The sequence below is a fragment of the Pan troglodytes genome, chromosome 15 (assembly GCF_028858775.2).
Source record: "Pan troglodytes isolate AG18354 chromosome 15, NHGRI_mPanTro3-v2.0_pri, whole genome shotgun sequence".
NCBI classification, from domain to species: Eukaryota; Metazoa; Chordata; class Mammalia; order Primates; family Hominidae; genus Pan; species Pan troglodytes.
Window position 1 is genome coordinate 1,510,001 of NC_072413.2, and position 10,000 is coordinate 1,520,000.

Here is a 10,000-nt window from a genome sequence, read left to right on the forward strand (position 1 = left end):
CCAGGCTGGCCTCGAACTCCTGACCTCGGGATGACAGACGTGAGCCACTGCATTCAGTGTAGAGTGCCATTTCTTAGAAATCACTCATGGGAACACACACTTATGGGTGACGTGCAGAGATTTTAGTTAGTTGTTAGTTAGTTAGTTATTTTTTGCACGGGGAGGTGGGGGGACGGAGTTTGGCTCTTGCTGCCCAGGCTACAGTGCAATGGCCTAGGGGACTCAAGGAGTCAACCTATGGCAGAGAGGACACGTCCTTCTGAGCGTAAGGGCCGCAGCGAAAGTTGGCAGGGCCCGTGCTTTTAAAGGCTGAAATCCCGGCGGCTCAGGCCTGTCGTCCCAGCACTGTGGGAGGCCCAGGAAGGCGGATCATTTGAGGTCAGGAGTTCGAGACCAGCGTGGCCAACGTGGAGAAACCCCATCTCTACTAAAAATAGAACTACGAGCCGGCCGTCATGGTGCGCGCCTGTAATCCCAGCTACCGAAGAAGAATCACTGGAACCCGGGAAGCAGAGGTTCCAGTGAGCCGAGAGAGCGCCACTGCACCGCAGCCTGGGTGACAGAGCGAGAGAGACTCAGTCCAAAAAAAAGAAAGAAAAGAAAAAAAAAAAAAAAAAAAAAGAACGGGCCCAAATACTGCATTGTCGCTGAACGTTCTCCCAAAAGGCCAGAAACCCCCTGACTCAGGTCAAGGAGGTGGTGTTTGGTTTTACTTCTCTCTCTCTCTCTCTCTCTCTCTCTCTCTGTCTCTGTCTCTCTCTCTCTCTCCCCGCCCCTCTCTCTCTCCCCGTCTCTCTCTCCCCGTCTCTCTCTCTCTCTCTCCTCTCTTCTCCCCCCGAACTTTTATTTGTCGTTCAAGCATACATGAGCAAGATTGTGACATAGGTAAACTTGTGACGGGGGTGTTCAGTGTGCAGATGATTTCGTCACCCGGGTAGTCAGTGCTGTGTCCAAGAGTATTCGTGTTTTGTTTTTTTCCTGAAGCTGTCTCTCCTTCCACCCCTCCTCCCTCAAGCAGGCTTCCGCGTCCCTGGTCCCCCTCGTTCTGCCCATGCAAGAACTCTCATCTGTAAGTTCCCACTTGTAGATGAGAACGCGCGGTATTCAGCCGATCTTTGCTTTCATCTTCGCTGGTGGCGGTGAAAGAGGCGTGACACTAAATCGACCCTTAGGACGCCGTTTATGTTTAAGTCGAGGAGCTTATCAGGGAAATAGGAGAAGTACGGACGCCACACGTGACCGAGAGAAAAGTCTGAAAATGCCCCTCGCATCCAAGCGGGGACCCGGCCTCGACCTCCCGAAATCATACACCGAGTGGGGAAGCCCAGCAAGGCCCGCCTGTCTAGATTTCTCTCGGCCTCTCGAAGCACCGAAGCACGCGCTTCTCACTTTCGTGGAAGGGGCAGGGCCCTACCCGGCACGGGGGTGTCTGACAGACTGACAGAGAAAGAGACAGACATAGAAAGACAGAGATGGACAGAGAGAGACAGTGAGAAACAGACAGAAAGAGAGAGAGACGGAGAGAAACAGACAGGGAGAGGGGGAGAGAGAGAGAGAGAAACGGACAGGGAGGGAGAGACAGAGAGAGACAGACAGACAGGCAGAGAAAGAGAGAGTAAGACAGAAGATAGGCACAGAGAGAGAGAGAGACCGACAGAGAGACACAGAAAAAGAAAGAGAGAGGCAGACAGACAGAGAAAGACATAGACAGACAGAGAGAGACAGAAACAGACAGAAAGAGAGAGAGAGAAACAGACAGGGAGGGAGAGAGAGAGAGACAGACGGGGAGAGAAAGAGAGTAAGACAGAAGACAGACACAGTGAGACAGGCAGAGAGGGAGAGAGAGAGACAAAGACAGAGACAGAGACAGACAGAAAGAAAGAGACAGACAGACAGACAGACAGGCAGACCGACAGAGAAAGAGACACAGAGAGAAAGACAGAGACGAACAGAGAGAAACAGACAGAGAGACGGTCCTAGCCCAGTAGCGATACAGTGCCTTTTCTTTCATTTTCTCTTTCCTTTCTTTTCTTGTTTTCTGTCTTGTATATCTGTACGTATGTATGTACGTACGTACGTACGTATGTATGTATTTATGTATTTATCTGGAGACCGGGTCTCACTCTGTCGCCCAGGCCGTAGTGCAGTGGTGCGATCTTGGGTCACTGCAACCTCCGCCTGCCAGGTTCAAGCAATTCTTCCGCCTCAGCCTCCCGAGTAGCTGGGATGACAGGTGCCGGCCCCACGGCACCTGACTCAATTTCGTGTTTTCAGTAGAGACGGGGTTTCACCACGTTGGCCGGGCTGGTCTCGAACTCCTGACCTCGGGATGACAGACGTGAGCCACTGCGTTCAGTGTACAGTGCCATTTCTTAGAAATCACTCCTCACGGGAACACACACTTAGAGGTGACGTGTAGAGATTTTATTTACTTAGTTCGTTCGTTCGTTCGTTAGTTAGTTATTATTTGCGCGGGGAGGTGGGGGGACGGAGTTTGGCTCTTGCTGCCCAGGCTACAGTGCAATGGCCTAGGGGACTCAAGGAGTCAACCTACGGCAGAGAGGACACGTCCTTCTGAGCGTAAGGGCCGCAGCGAAAGTTGGCAGGGCCCGCGCTTTTAAAGGCTGAAATCCCGGCGGCTCAGGCCGGTCGTTTCCAGCACTTTGGGAGGCCCAGGAAGGCGCATCATTTGAGGTCAAGAGTTCGATACCAGCGTGGCCAACGTGGAGAAACCCCCTCTCTACTAAAAATAAGAATATGAGCCGGCCATCCTGGTGCGTGCCTGTAATCCCAGCTACCGAAGAAGAATCACTGGAGCCCGGGAAGCAGAGGTTCCAGTGAGCCGAGAGAGCGCCACTGCACCGCAGCCTGGGTGACAGAGCGAGAGAGACTCAGTCCAAAAAAAAGAAAGAAAAGAAGAAGAAGAAGAAAAAAAAGAACCGGCCCAAATACTGCATTGTCGCTGAACATTCTCCCAAAAGGCCAGAAACCCCCTGACTCAGGTCAAGGAGGTGGTGTTTGGTTGTACTTGTGTCTCTCTCTCTCTCTCTCTCTCTCTCTCTCTCTCTCTCTCGCTCTCTCTCTCTCTCTCGCTCTCGCTCTCTCGCTCTCTCTCCTCTCTCCCCCCTAACTTTTATTTGTCGTTCAAGCATACATGTGCAAGATTGTGACATAGGTAAACTTGGGACGGGGGTGTTCAGTGTGCAGATGATTTCATCACCCGGGTAGTCAGTGCTGTGTCCGACAGTATTCGTGTTTTGTTTTTTTCCTGAAGCTGTCTCTCCTTCCACCCCTCCTCCCTCAAGCAGGCTTCCGCGTCCCCGGTCCCCCTCGTTCTGCCCATGCAAGAACTCTCATCTGTAAGTTCCCACTTCTAGATGAAAACACGCGGTATGTAGCCGATCGTTGCTTTCATCTTCGGTGGTGGCGGTGAAAGAGGCATGACACTAAATCGACCCTTAGGAAGCTCCCCTCCGTCCCCACCCCGCACCCCCTCCCCACACACACCCTCATTCCCGCACCCCCTCCTGAAACGCAAGAAAGGAAGAAAGAAATGAAAGTAAGCGGTGAGCCTGCAAGGCGGTGGAGGCGGGGGATCTCAGAGGGCGAGCAAGCGATGGCGGTCGGGGGATGTGTCCACTGAGGTATCAAAACTAGGGGACCCACTTTTCAGCCGCAACACACCCCCTAATCCTCAGCCGCAGGCAGCCTCTGGGTGGGGTTGCGCCTGTCAAAGCTTCCGAATGGAGAGAAGCCCAAGGCTACGGAAGGCATCAGCTCCAACTCCAGGAAGGGAATAGGGCTTTGTGCATATGAATGGGGCTTTGAAAGGCGTTGCCGCGGCTTCGAAAGCGATGCGCTGTGCCTCGCCTCGCCCCGCCCCGCCCCGCCCAGAGCGAGACTCCGTCTGAAAATAAGTACACAAATAAATCATAAAATAATTTATCAATAAATAAGAAAGAAAGAAAGAAAGAAAAGAAAGAAAGGAAAGAAAGGAAAGAAAGGAAAGAAAGAAAGAAAGACAGACAGACAGACAGACAGACAGACAGAAAGAAAGAAAGAATCAGTACAGCGACCGTGGTCGTGAATCATTCCCCGGAGTCCAGGCGCAGTGGCTCACGCCCGTCACGCCAGCACTTTGAGACGCCGGGCAGGAGGGTTGCAACGAAATGATGAGACCCCGTCTGTGGGAAAACATTTAAAAATGAAGGCCGGGCGCGGTGGCTCACGCCTGTCATCCCAGCAGTTCCGGAGGCCGGGGAGGGCGGATCACCTGAGGTCGGGAGTTCGAGACCAGCCCGATCGACATGGAGAAGCCCCGTCTCCACTAAAAATACAAAATCAGCCAGACGTGGCAGCGCACGCCCGCAATCCCGGCTACTCAGGAGGCCGATGCAGGAGAATCGCTTGAAACCGGGAGGCAGAGGTTGCGGCGAGCCAAGATCGCGCCACCGCACTGCAGTCTAGGCCACCAGAGCGAAACTCTGTCTCGGGCGGGGGGGGGGGGGGAGGAAAAGAAAATTTAAAACGGTGTGGGCACAGTGGCGCGTGCCTGCGGTCCCAGGTTCTGTACTCTGGAGGCTGAGGCGGAAGGATCGCTCGAGTCCAGGAGCGTCCACGCTGCAGGGAGTGAGTTACGATGGCACCACTGCCGGGGTGACGGAGCGAGATGCCGTCTCTAAATCAGTCCATGAGATCACTGGAAGGCGCTCTCTGTGTCTCACTTTCCAAGAGGGTCTCTTTAGGCCAAGCAGGCATGGTACCTCACGCCAGTCATCCCAGCACTTTGGGAGGCTGAGGCGGGAGGAAAGAAGGAAGGGAGGAAGGGAGGAAAGAAGAAAAGAAGAAAGGCAGGAAGGCAGGAAGGCAGGAAGGCAGGAAAGAAAGAGGGGAAGAGAGAGAGAGAGAGAAAGAAAGAAAGAAAGAAAGAAAGAAAGAAAGAAAGAAAGAAGAAAAGAAAAGAGAAGAAAAAAGAAGAAAAGAGAAGGGAAGAAAAGAAAAGCAAACGGGGAGGGGGCATATCTCCTTGACCGGTGACCGCCCAGGATACAGTGGGTCACGGCCGACCGAAGCCTCGACCTGTGGGGCCTCAAGTGATCCTCTCCTCATCTCAGCCTCCCGAGTAGCTGCGACTACAGGCGGCCATCACCGCGCACAACTCATCTTATAATCACATCATGATTGTATCGAGACGGGGTCTCGCTCCGTCATCCAGGCTGGATCGCCACGGCACGATCTCAGCTCATCGCAACCTCGGCCTCCCCGGTTGGAACAACTCGCCCGCCCCAGTCTCCCGAGCGGTCGTGATTCCAAGCCCACGCCACCAGGCCCGGCTAATCGTTCTATTTTTTCAGAGAGACGGGGTTTCGCCACGTCGGCCAGCCTGGTCTCGAACTCCCGGCCCCAAGCGATCCACCGGCCTCGGCCTCCCAAAGTGCCGGAATGACAGGCGTGAGCTAGCGTGCCCGGCCCAGATCATCTTTTTCATCCATTGTAGAGAAGGGGTTTCGTCAGCCAACGGGTGGAAGGTGGGGTGGGTTTTACTCAGCCTGCGTACTGTGAAAAGGTTAAGTGAGTGTGCTTTGTGAACTAGATATGGAAATGTGTGTGTGTGTGTGTGTGTGCGTGTGTGCATGCGTGCGTGCGCGCGCGCGCGCGTGTGTGTGTGAGAGAGAGAGAGAGAGAGAGAGAGAGAGAGAGAGAGAGAGAGAGGAGAGACACCAATCCCACCACGAGGACCCGGAAATAGTGTTTGATCTGTGTCCCTGCCTAGTCACCTGTCTTGTGTGTAGACGACTGAGGATTCCACAAATGAAGGTCAGCAGTATCTATTGAGCTGTTTCTCCCTCTCACGCGTCTCATCTGTGTGCTGGAGAAAGGGAAGAGAAGAGGTTCCGATGGGAAGTTGTCTTCACGCCTGAGGCAGCTGAAGGCAGACCGAAGGGAAGGAGGGCATCCTACGTGACATTTCCATACCCACGCACCCTTTACAATGCTGGGGCCGCCAGTCCACCCCGTACGTCAGCCCACCCCCAAGAACAGCACGGTCCGGGGTGGTCCAGTCTCATCCCAACCGGCCCACCCGGGGCATGCGGTGGAAGTCTTCGCCGGAGGATCCGAGGGCAGCGTCAACGCGGTTCCCCTGGGGTCGCCCGGCAAAGGCCAGCCGGGGGAGGGTAGCGGGACGTGACGGGGGGGGGGGGGGTGGTCGCATCCGCCTCAGAGCTCCCTGGAAGGTGGCAGGTAGCCGGTGGGGCACGCCGAGCCAGAGACGTCCGGCAGGATATAGATGCGGAAGGCGTGTCAGTCCTCTCCCTATACCTCTCCTGTGGAAAATGCCAGGGCGGCGGTTGGAGCCTCGGCTGGGGGAGAAGCGGGGACAAGGGGGAGAGGGAAGGAGGCCCTCGGGAGGTTTCGGCACCGAAAACCCACTCAGCCAAGCTCCCTCCGTGTTTCCGCGTCCAAGGTACACCCCGGGAGACGGCAAGAGAAACGTTCACACCGTGCTTTCCGTCTTCGTGTTTATCTCTTTCATCTTTTCCATTTTACGAGAGATGCTCATTTCAACAAGCAGACGGCGGATGTGACGCGAGAAGTGTCAAGGCCAGGAGTTTGAGACCAGCGTGAGCAACAGAGCAACACAAGTAGGAGAGCCCAGCTGAAAGAAATGAAAGAGGAGGAGGAGGAGGAGGAGGAGGAGGAGGAGGAGGACGACGACGACGACAAGGGGGGTTGGGGGGGGGGAAGGAGAAGGAAAGAAAAGAAAAGAAAAAAAGAAAAAGAAAAGCAACCACCACCAAGGAAGTTAAGATCCTCCAACGGTCGGAAGTTGAAGACCAGCCTAACGAAGATGGAGAAACCCCATCTGTACTAGGAATAGAAAAATTAGCCAGGCACGATGGCTCATCGCTGTCATCGCAGCTACTCGGGAAGGCTGAGGCAGGAGAATCCCTTGAACCTGGGAGGCGGAGGGTGCGGTGAGCCGAGATCCGCCATCGTCCTCCACCCTGGGCGACAAGAGTGAAACTCCGTCTAAAGAGAAAAAAAAAAAAGAAAGAACGAAAAGGCGGATCGGTGAGATGCGTGTGAACATTTTATCTGTTCGCAGTCCCCGTATTAAAAACGGAAAGAACCGACCCATGACAAACATGACCAGAGCGTACCGTGCCCACGCGTGTCATCACAGCACTCCGGGAGGCCGATGCGGGAGGATCTCTGGAGCCTAAAAGTTGGAGATCACCCCGACACGTGAGATGACGCCTACAATCATCATAATCATAGAAGTTTAAAAAGAGATCACGTGTGCCCAGAGCATGGACAACAAAGCGAGAGCACATCCGTACTAAAAAGAAGACGATTGATAGGTAGGCAGGCAGGCAGGCAGGCAGGCAGGCAAACGTAGAAGGAGCCAGGCGCAGCGTCTCACGCCTGTGATAGCAGCAGTGTGGGCGGCCGAGGCAGGCAGGCGGATTGCTTGAGGACAGGAGTTCGAGACCAGCGTGGGCAACATGATAGAATCCCGAAACCCATCTCACTCACATACATACATACATACGTACATACATACGTACATACATACATACCCACACATACATACCTACCTACGGAAAACAGGAGAAGCAACATAGAAGTCAGCCGGTGTGGTGGTGCGTGCCTGTGGTCTCAGGTAATGGGGATGGGAGGGATCAGAGGCAGGACGACCGTTTGGTCGGTCCAAAGCATTGAGGTTGGGGTGATCCTGGGCGGCAGAGACAGAGGAAGACCCTGCCAGTAAGGGAGGGAGGGAGGGAGGGAGGGAGGGAGGGAGGGAGGGAGGGAGGGAAGGAAGGAAGGAAGGAAGGAAGGAAGGAAGGAAGGAAATAAACAAGCAAGCAGGCAAGCAAACGAGGAACATGACAGTGACACAGAATAACCCATGAGAATAAACAAGCAAATAACAGGGTATGAATGAAGTTAAAAGGCAATTAAGATCGCAATCCATTGTTTTCTCTGCACCCCACCGCACCCCACCCCACCCCACCCCACCCCACCCCACCGCAGCCCACGTAAGCTGGAGTGGAAGTGCGCGATCACAGCCCACGTTAGCCTCTCCCTCCCGGGCTTAAGAGATCCCTGTAGTCCCAGCTACGTGGGAGGCTGAGGTCACCAGAGCCCAGAGTCAGAAGACCAGGCGGGCCGGCCCCAAAAGAAAAGAAAATAAATACACGAAAATTATGAATAAATAATAAATGAAGGAAGGAAGGGAGGAAGGATATACATACACGTGTAGGTAAATGAAATGGGGTTTTAATACATACTCATCCATTAAAAGTAACATAATATAAACGTATTAATTATGGAAATATCATTTACAGAGTTTTATCACTACGTGTGTGTGTGTGTGTGTGTGTGTGTGTGTGTGTGTGTGTATAAATGTACGTTCATACACGGCAGCGTTCAGAAAATAAGATTGAAAAAAGGAAGGAATCGGCCAGGCGTGGTGGCTCACGCCTGTACTCCCAGCAGTCTTTGGGAGGCCGAGGCGGGCGGATCACTAGGTCGGGAGTTCGAGACCGGCCCGGCCAACATGGTGAAATTCCGTCTTTCCTCGAAGTAGAAAACCTGCCGTTTGCTTGATCCGTGGAGGCAGAGGCAGCGGTAGCAGTGAGCCGAGAAGGCACCAAGGAAGGAGAAGGAGAAGGAGAAGGAGAGGGAGAGGGAGAGGGAGAGGGAGAGGGAGAGGGAGGGAGGGAGAAGGAGGGAGAGAGAGAGAGAGAGAGAGAGAGAGAGAGAGAGAGAAAGAGAAGGAAAGAAAGAAAGAAAAAGAAAGAAAGAAAGAAAGAAAGAAAGAAAAATGCAAGACAAAACCAAAAAGCAAAAAGGGAGGAAGTATTACCGACTGACGGCAGCAGTGACTCCCTCTTAAAAGTACCGCGGACGCAAACTCGCAGTGGGGCTGAAAAAAATGCGGGGGAGGGAGTTCCGCGTCGTCCCAGCTCCACCGAAGGCCGAGGCCGGCGGAGGTCGCCGGCTCGTGAACGGGAATCGGCGCCCTCGCATCGCCGCGCCGCAGCGTCCGGCGGCCGCCTGCTGGTCGACCCGGGATACGTGGAGACAGCGGCGGCTAAGTCCGGAGCTCGCGGGCGGCAGCTGGTCGACCCCGGAGGTTCCGACCGAGACGCGGACGCCCCGGGTCCGACTCGTCCCGACGGGCATTCCTACACGCCGCTCGGTCGAGAAGGCCCGCCGGTCGACCCGGGGAGACAGCGGCTAAGTCTCACGAGCCGAGAAGGCACCAAGGAAGGAGAGAGAGAGAGAGAGAGAGAGAGAGAGAGAGGAGAGAGAGAGAGAGAGAGACAGAGAGACAGAGAGAGACAGAGACAGAAGAGCGAGGGAGAGAGCGAGAGAGCGAGCGAGAGAAAAGGGGGGGGGGAAACAAAACAAAACAAAACAAAAAACGGGAGACAGAACCAAAAAGCAAAAAGGGAGGAAGTATTGCCGGCTGACGGCAACAGTGACTCCCTCTTAAAAGTACCGCGGACGCAAACTCGCAGTGGGGCTGAAAAAAATGCGGGGCAGGGAGTTCCGCGTCGTCCCAGCTCCACCGAAGGCCGAGGCCGGCGGAGGTCGCCGGCTCGTGAACGGGAATCGGCGCCCTCGCATCGCCGCGCCGCAGCGTCCGGCGGCCGCCTGCTGGTCGACCCGGGATACGTGGAGACAGCGGCGGCTAAGTCCGGAGCTCGCGGGCGGCAGCTGGTCGACCCCGGAGGTTCCGACCGAGACGCGGACGCCCCGGGTCCGACTCGTCCCGACGGGCATTCCTACACGCCGCTCGGTCGAGAAGGCCCGCCGGTCGACCCGGGGAGACAGCGGCTAAGTCTCACGAGCCGAGAAGGCACCAAGGAAGGAGAGAGAGAGAGAGAGAGAGAGAGAGAGAGAGAGAGAGAGAGAGAGAGAGAGAGACAGAGAGACAGAGAGAGACAGAGACAGAAGAGCGAGGGAGAGAGCGAGAGAAAAGGGG

At 54.9% G+C, this 10,000-nt stretch overlaps 1 long non-coding RNA gene across 1 annotated transcript; it reads right to left on the bottom strand.

Moving 5' to 3' along the window:
- Positions 1 to 5,812: 5,812 nt before the first annotated feature.
- LOC134808252 (uncharacterized) lies at positions 5,813 to 7,947 on the bottom strand. Its single transcript, XR_010150837.1, has 2 exons — positions 7,164 to 7,947; positions 5,813 to 7,032 (listed from the first exon to the last, which is right to left on the bottom strand). It is a non-coding gene; the product is annotated as an uncharacterized LOC134808252 (long non-coding RNA).
- Positions 7,948 to 10,000: the final 2,053 nt, after the last annotated feature.